The sequence below is a fragment of the Hyperolius riggenbachi genome, chromosome 5, assembly GCF_040937935.1.
Source record: "Hyperolius riggenbachi isolate aHypRig1 chromosome 5, aHypRig1.pri, whole genome shotgun sequence".
Classification (NCBI taxonomy): domain Eukaryota; kingdom Metazoa; phylum Chordata; class Amphibia; order Anura; family Hyperoliidae; genus Hyperolius; species Hyperolius riggenbachi.
The window spans coordinates 435,494,239-435,502,885 of NC_090650.1; the positions used below are offsets into that span (position 1 = coordinate 435,494,239).

Below are 8,647 nucleotides of genomic sequence, written 5' to 3' on the forward strand. Positions count from 1 at the left end.
ATATGTTAATAGCAGCAGCAAAGAAAACAAAGAAGAGACTTCTCAGAGCATCAATCAATATCCGGCTCCACAAGTCTAAAGCAGACGCTAAATAGGAGGACAGAAAAACGTGGGCCGGAGCGGCCGATCCAAGCCACTGTGCAGAATATAGCAAGTGCAGCCAGAACGTGGCCAGCCTGTAATTGTGATCCCCGTTGAAACAATGGCCCGACATTGAAACGGATCATGATTAAAAATCAGGGTTTTATCTGATGTCTATAATGGACGGTCCCTTTGTGCTTTATTATAAGGCAAAAAAGCTATGCAAATGGAAAACTCGCGGCGGGTGTTTAGCATACGGACGCGCACGAACGCGCACGCACAGACAAAGTCGAATATACGCAGAGGCAAATTGCTATGATGAGCGATGGAACAGGTTGTTGTTGCTGTTATAATGACTTCATACTTTTTTTCATGCTATATGCTCCTTTTGTGTTACGAACAAAACCGATACAATTGTAAGTGAAATTTCACTTATGTTTATAAAGAATGGCTATGTTATAAACCAGTTGAGTCTTTTCTTTTTTGTAATTTAAAGTATTGGTGCGTTTGTGTTGTGAATGAGGGTGTATTTACACTTATGTGTGCTTAAAATGTTTTGAAATGGCCCTGATTTGCATCCATCTGAAAATGGCGCCTGTGAATAATGGCGCACGGTGTTGCCGCTAATCTATTTGCCGCTTATCGCTATTTAACGTTAAAGCCTTATTGTTATTTAGCGTTAAAGCCTTATCGTTATTTAGCGTTAACACACAGAACCCTCTCTGTACCTATCCCTAACCCCTAAACCCCCCCCCCCGGTGGTGCCTAACCCTAACCACCCCCCTGGTGGTGCCTAACCCTAAGACCCCCCCTGGTGGTGCCTAACCCTAACCACCCCCCTGGTGGTGTATATTGTACTGTAACTATACCTAACCCTACTCTCACACAGAACCCTCCCTGTGCCTAACCCTAAGACCCCCCTTGGTGGTGCCTAACCCTAAGACCCCCCTGGTGATGCCTAACCCTAAGACCCCCCAGTGGTGCCTAACCCTAACCTTGACAGTGTTACATTAAATACATTCACTGCTTTGCAGTTAAATAATGTCTGCAGTTTGGCTTATGTAGGGTGCTATTGATAAATAACGTTAGTGTGTGCCACTATTGATAAATATCGTTAGTGTGTGCCACTATTGATAAATAACGTTAGTGTGTGTCACTATTGATAAATAACGTTAGTGTGTGCCATTTTTCTTCTTTTTCCCTGTGCGCCATTATTATGCAGTACTAACGATAAATAGCGATAAGCGTATCTTTTTAATGCGGCACCATTTTTATGCATAGGCGCTGGGCGCCATTATTCACTGATCCCCCTGATTTACCTATTATTCCTGTAGTTCATCCCTTAGAATTAGGGCTGGCTCTAGACTTTTTGATGCCTGAGGCAAACTTGTGAGGATGTGCCGCCACTACCTCCGATTTAGAATGATCGCACTGCATCCGACAATTTACTCTGATTCAGTCAGCAAGGGAGCATATGCAACAATTTGACACATGACATGCTGTTGCTCAACACAATAACATACTGGCTGGCTGCAAGTGTGACAAACAAAGTGCTCACCCTCAGTCAGGACAGCAGTGCCACCTCCTCCCTTCTGCTGTGCAAGTCAAATGAAACACTGCTGCTCTCCTGCCTCCCCCCTCCTCACTCACTGTCAGACTCCTCACACAGCACAACAAGCTGCTTTCCCCCAATGCTGGTATCCTGCCTCCCCCCTCCTCACTCACTGTCAGACTCCTCACACAGCACAACAAGCTGCTTTTCCCCAATGCTGCTCTCCTGCCTCCCCCCTCCTCACTCACTGTCAGACTCCTCACACAGCTCAACAAGCTGCTTTTCCCCAATGCTGGTATCCTGCCTCCCCCCTCCTCACTCACTGTCAGACTCCTCACACAGCACAACAAGCTGCTTTTCCCCAATGCTGCTCTCCTGCCTCCCCCCTCCTCACTCACTGTCAGACTCCTCACACAGCTCAACAAGCTGCTTTTCCCCAATGCTGCTCTCCTGCCTCCCCCCTCCTCACTCACTGTCAGACTCCTCACACCGCACAACAAGCTGCTTTTCCCCAATGATGCTCTCCTGCCTCCCCCCTCCTCATTCACTGTCAGACTCCTCACATAGCACAACAAGCTGCTTTTCCCCAATGGTGCTCTCCTGCCTCCCCCTCCTCACTCACTGTCACACTCCTCAGATAGCACAAGAAGTTGCTTTTCCCCAATGATGCTCTCCTGCCTCCCCCCTCCTCACTCACTGCCAGACTCCTCACACAGCACAACAAGCTGCTTTTCCCCAATGATGCTCACCTGCCTCCCCCCTCCTCACTCACTGTCACACTCTTCACATAGCACAACAAGTCGCTTTTCCCCAATGATGCTCTCCTGCTTCCCCTCTCCTCACTCACTGTCAGACTCCTCACACAGCACAACAAGCTGCTTTTCCCCAATGATGCTCTCCTGCCTCCCCCCTCCTCACTCACTGTCAAACTCCTCACGCAGCACAGCAAGCTGCTTTTCCCCAATGATGCTCTCCTGCCTCCCCCCTCCTCACTCACTGTCAGACTCCTCACACCGCACAACAAGCTGCTTTTCCCCAATGATGCTCTCCTGCCTCCCCCCTCCTCACTCACTGTCAGACTCCTCACACAGCACAACAAGCTGCTTTTCCCCAATGATGTTCTCCTGCCTCCCCCCTCCTCCCTCACTGTCAGATTCCTCACACAGCACAACAAGCTGCCTTTCCCCAATGATGCTCTCCTGCATCCCCCCTCCTCCCTCACTGTCAGACTCCTCACACAGCACAACAAGCTGCTTTTCCCCCAATAATGCTCTCCTGCCTCCCCCTTCCCCCCTACTTTCAGACTCCTCACACAGCACAAGCTGCTTTTCCCCAATGATGCTATCCTGCCTCCCCCCTCCTTCCTCACTGTCAGACTACTCACACAGCACAACACGCTGCTTTTCCCCAATGATGCTCTCCTGCCTCCCCCCTCCTCACTCACTGTCAGACTCCTCACACAGCACAATAAGCTGCTTTTCCCCAATGCTGCTCTCCTGCCTCCCCCTCCTCACTCACTGTCAGACTCCTCACACAGCACAATAAGCTGCTTTTCCCCAATGCTGCTCTCCTGCCTCCCCCTCACTCACTGTCAGACCTTCATTACTAGTTCCAAGAGAAACTATCAAAGGAACTGTAATCTGCAAACCCCACATACCTATAAAGCTTTTAGCCAGCAACAATAGAACGTTTTTTTAGAAGTCTCTGATCACAGCATGTGTGAAAAAAACTTGTGTGTCAGCTTCGGGCCAGAGCCGTACCATGTAGATAGGTGCCACTTTTCTGTCATTATTAACAGTGGAATGATTTACTGTTTGTTTCTGCACTGTCCACACCCCCTGCTGTCTCACAGATCATATGAGAACAGCTGAGAGATTTTTCAGCTACAGAGAAAGGATCTGAAGAAGAGAAGGAGTCTTACTTTATTCCTGTATTTGGATGCTTACACCCACCATTCAGAATGAGCTCTTCCTGGCTGCAATCTCTGTTTACTTTAGAACTGCATGAAGCACAGAGAGAGACACAGGAGCAGCAGATGAGTTATTCACACACCATTTCATGCTATATTTCTACCTTCTATCATTCTGAACACACTTCTATCACAGGATTTATAGGCGTTTGGCAGAAGAAGACAATTTAGACGAATGAGCTTGTCCGGCCACACCGCGAGGAGATTCCGGGACAGGGACGAGTTATATAACAGTAACTGTGGACAGATAAGGCGTTTAAAATATTGCAAAGATGTTGAACATTTTTATGTATTTTTTTTTGTTTTTTAATAAACAACTATCAAAGAAACGAAGAAAGTTTTTCTGTAAACCCCACATACCTACACAGCTTTTAGCCAGCAACACTAGAAAGCTTTTCAGAGGTCTCTCATCACAGCCTGTGGGGAAAAAAAGCCTTGTTTACCAGTTGTTTTGTAACAATTTGTGTCGGGGGGAGGGGGGCAGAGCTGAACCATGTAGTTAGGTTACACTTCTCCCTGGCTGTAAACTGTTTACACTGCGAAGCAAGGAGAGACACACAGGCAGGAACACACAAAGTTGAAGCCAATGATTATTTACACACATTTGAAGCTATATCTGCTTCCTATCATTCTGAACAGATTCCAGTCGCAGTATTATGGCCCATACTCACGGGCCACTTTTTGACCTGTCGCCAGCACACGTGAGTGTGTGCGCGACAGGCCGGCGACAGCTCGTCGCCAGGTCCCTCCGCATACACACGGCGGAGGGACCTGGCAACTGATGCGGCGGAAGCTGTCGCTGTTGCTCCTCCCCCCGCCGGAAGCCCAATGCATTTATTATCTTGTTGCTGTCACTAGTCCGCGTACTCACGCGGACTAGCGACAGTTCCGGCGGAGTTGCAGCGGCGACTGTCGCCAGGCGATTAAGCGGTTCATCAGCGGCGAGCGATGATTCGGGGTGCGCGCCCGTGCAAAGCCGCATACTCACGGGCGACCTGTCGCTGCAACACGCGCGCGCCGCGTGTTGCAGCGACATTTGTAGCCCGTGAGTATGGGCCATTACAGCCAGTGAAGAGTGTTTCTGTATGCTGCATGTGCTGGACACAGTCCTCCATAGTAAAGCCCAAAGTGAAAACTGTTCCCTGTATATGTCATATTTTCTTCACATAAAAAATGTGTATTGCTACTTGCTAGTAAAGTAATTACTGGAAATATATGTGGCATTTAGAATTTACCTTAACTTTGATAGTTGTCCTTTAAGATTGGTGTTTTTCATCTTAGTCCAGTTAATAGGTGCCATGGCAGTAGCAATGCACAGGACAAGCTGAGAGACAATAGCTGGCCTGGCCTGTAATTGTACTCCATCTTCTGGTCTCTCCCTTTCTGATATGACCCATAAGCATACTAAAGACATAGTTGGATTCAGCACAGTTTCAAAGTATACAAAGTATAGCAAGCCTCTGTAAAAGTGCAAACACAGACCCCCCCAACAAACAGACCAATTTAAAGGAGAACTGTAGTGAGAGATATATGGAGGCTGCCATATTTATTTCCTTTTATGCAATACCAGTTCCCTGGCAGCCCTGCTGGTCTATTTGGCTGAAGACATGTCTGAATCAAAGCAGAAACAAGCATGCAGCTAATCATGTCATATCTGTCAAATTTGTCAGAAACACCTGATCTGCTGCATGCTTGTTAAGGGGCTATGGCTAAAAGTATTAGAGGCAGAGGATCAAGGGGACAGCCAACCGGTATTGCTTAAATGGAAATATATATGGCAGCCTCCATATACCTCACGCACACGCATGCACGCACGCACGCATGCACGCACGCACGCACGCACGCACGCACACACACACACACACACACACACACACACACATACACACACACACACACACACACATACACACACACACACACACACACACACATACACACACACACACACAAACATTATGGATCATGTGGGCTGGTATAGCTGGATCTGGCAATACCATGGCATGGGTGACAAGGTTAAAGCAGCAGGGACAGCCATACTATTCCAGGAAAAAACAAACACATATATAAGTAGATAAATACTTGTTCTACTTTCATAACACATGTATTGTCTACATTTTGATTACAGTGAATGCTATACAGTAAATAAAGAGAAAACTGTTCCAGGCATTTACCATCTTTACTGCTTTGACTAAAGCCAATCCTGATGTATTTTCCTCCCTTACTCTTTTTTCTTCTTGAAACTGCACTGTCATATCTAGCTTGCTTTGTAAATACATGTGAGCACAGCGCAGATCATATTTCAGCAGCTTCTGCAGAGGGATGAGGTGTATTTTCCTTCTTAACCTCGTGTCAGAATGAAATGCCCTCAGCCAATCAGTGAGGAGCAGGAATGTGGGAGGGAAGATAACAAGCAATATACCATAGTAGAGCCAGGCTGCCATCTTGGCTATGTTATAACTTCCGGGTCACCCCTGTCTTCTCTGTTAGAGAAGTGCATCACTGACTGAAGCAGGAAGAGGAAGTGACGCACATGGCCATTGCAAGAGGCTCCTTCAGAGGGATCATAGCACGACTGTTGGAAGTCGTCTGGCTTTAAAGTGGACCCAAATTAAAAATACAAGATTGCAGAAATAAAATCTATTTTCTAAATTATAATAATAAATAGCAGCCTTTTTCAGCTGCATGATGACAAATATAAAATATTTTACATGTATTGGAGAAACCCCTCCCTTCCTTTTAAATTGCCGGGACAAAATCCGGCAAACTGGTGGAGTAGGTGGTGTCCGGCAATGGAGGAATTGCTAATGGCTGCCACCAGTATAACCCTAGTTATGAAAAGAGAAGGGTGAAAAGCATGCACTGAAATGCTCATAGGCTTGAAGGAGTGTTTATTTATCTTTGTAGGTGTCAGAGTGGTGCAACTAAATATTTTGAACTAAACATTTTTTTGGTTTGGGTCCGCTTTAACTGATGCAATCCGCCAGTGCAGCAGGATGATATAGCTGAGTTATGTTGCATTACTGATCCAGGCCCTGTTGTAATCCATAATAGTAAAAAGTAATATTTAACGAAATAACAACCACAGTTACACTTTCAATAAGAAAATGGCTTGGCCAGCGATTACTTACATACCGCATAAAATATTAACAAACCTGAACTCAAGGCTTAGCTAAAAAGTGCAAAAACTTTATTAAAATGTGTTCATGTCCATTTTTAAGCAGCTATGATTTTTTTTACAATGCCCCAAAAAATGAAAATGTATTTTCCTGGCAACTAACGCTAGTGGCCACACATATAATTTTAATACAGTCTTCATAAACTATTGATTTTAAAATGATTGCAAAAAGAATCTAAAAGCTTTTTTTTTTCTTTTTTTCTTTCATTTAGTTAAAGAGACACTGAAGCGAAAAAAAATATATGATATAATGAATTGGTTGTGTAGTACAGATAATTACTAGAAGAATAGTGGCAAAGAATTTTTTTTATTTTCAGTTATATAGTGTCTTTTATAACATTGCATCATTCTTTAATATTTGCAGTTTACACACTACTCAGCATTCTAAATGATTTTTTCAGAGCAGTCTTGTGAACTATTGACCTGTCCTCTGGCAGAGAAAATAAAATTCTTCACTGACAGTTGAGATAATAAACTCCAGAAGACAGCCCTCTCCAGGACTTTGAAAGTCGTAGAGCTTAATGGCTTTTTTGCATAGAGATAACAACTGAAGTTTCTTAACTCTTCCTATATGTAGGTAGAAAAAAACAAAGTCTTGTAAAAGTAATACCTTTTAATGGCTAACTGATAAAGTTAAATAATGCAAGCTTTCTGGGATCTAGTCCCCTTCTTCAGGCATATTTCTAGATGTTAGCTGTAGTAAAACACTGATGCAGGGAAGCTGCATGAAGATGGCAGTTGTACTGGTTGCTGTTTAGCAGTTAGATGTCAGGTGATCAGCAGGCTGGAGCCAGTGAGCTTATGCAAGCAAACATGAAATCTAGCAGGTTTCTAAAGATAGTGAAGCCAAGTCAATCATGTTACATAAGGAGTCATGAATCCCATTCCACAATTTAAACCTTCTGTTAATGTCTTGAACATTTTCATAAATTTGTACTCAGAAATCTTTCTTGCTTGTTCATTTTTGAAGTTACCCTTAAGAATAAATACTTTTAGATCTTGCATGCTGTGTCCTGGTTCGCAGAAGTGTTGGAGTGTTCGCATAAGTGTTCGCATAAGCTCACTGGCTCCAGCCTGCTGATCACCTGACATCTAACTGCTAAACAGCAACCAGTACAACTGCCATCTTCATGCAGCTTCCCTGCATCAGTGTTTTACTACAGCTAACATCTAGAAATATGCCTGAAGAAGGGGACTAGATCCCAGAAAGCTTGCATTATTTAACTTTATCAGTTAGCCATTAAAAGGTATTACTTTTACAAGACTTTGTTTTTTTCTACCTACATATATTGTTTGGCTAACACGGTACAGAAACATTTTTACTACTTAACTCTTCCTGTACTGGAAACAATTAGACTTTTGTCTCTGATTCTAAAGCCCCGTCTACACTATGAGAGATTGCAGCGATCCGGCGGCTCGATTAGCCGCCGGATCGCCTCTTCCGCGTGCCCGCCGTGTCTCCGCTCGCCGCGCGTGCGCCGCATTCGATTCCCCGCTCGTGCCCGCTCGTCCCCGCTTATCTTCCGCTCGATTCCCTGCCATTGTCCCCTCACGGGGAGCGAGCAGGGAATCAGCGGTGGGGAGATCCGTCCTGTCGGATCTTATCAATCGAGCCGCATCAGCGGCTCGATTGATAAGGAGCATCGCGGCCGCATCTACTCGTGTAGATGCGGCTTAATGTTTTATTTCTTAGCTGTACTACACATACAAATCATTATATCATCATTTTTTTTTTCCGCTTCAGTGTCTCTTTAAACTTACATTTTCCAGTTCCGACTTTGCATTTCGGCACATTGCTTTCAGAAAATTTGCTCTGAAAATTGGAATGCTGCAGTGACAACACCCTTATACTGTAGGTTGACACTGC

The 8,647-nt window shown here is 45.0% G+C and overlaps 1 long non-coding RNA gene across 1 annotated transcript; it reads right to left on the reverse strand.

Moving 5' to 3' along the window:
* Positions 1-3,567: 3,567 nt before the first annotated feature.
* Positions 3,568-7,505, reverse strand: LOC137517916 (uncharacterized). The gene is made up of 3 exons (XR_011020712.1): positions 7,391-7,505; positions 3,963-4,019; positions 3,568-3,839 (listed from the first exon to the last, which is right to left on the reverse strand). It is a non-coding gene; the product is annotated as an uncharacterized lncRNA (long non-coding RNA).
* Positions 7,506-8,647: the final 1,142 nt, after the last annotated feature.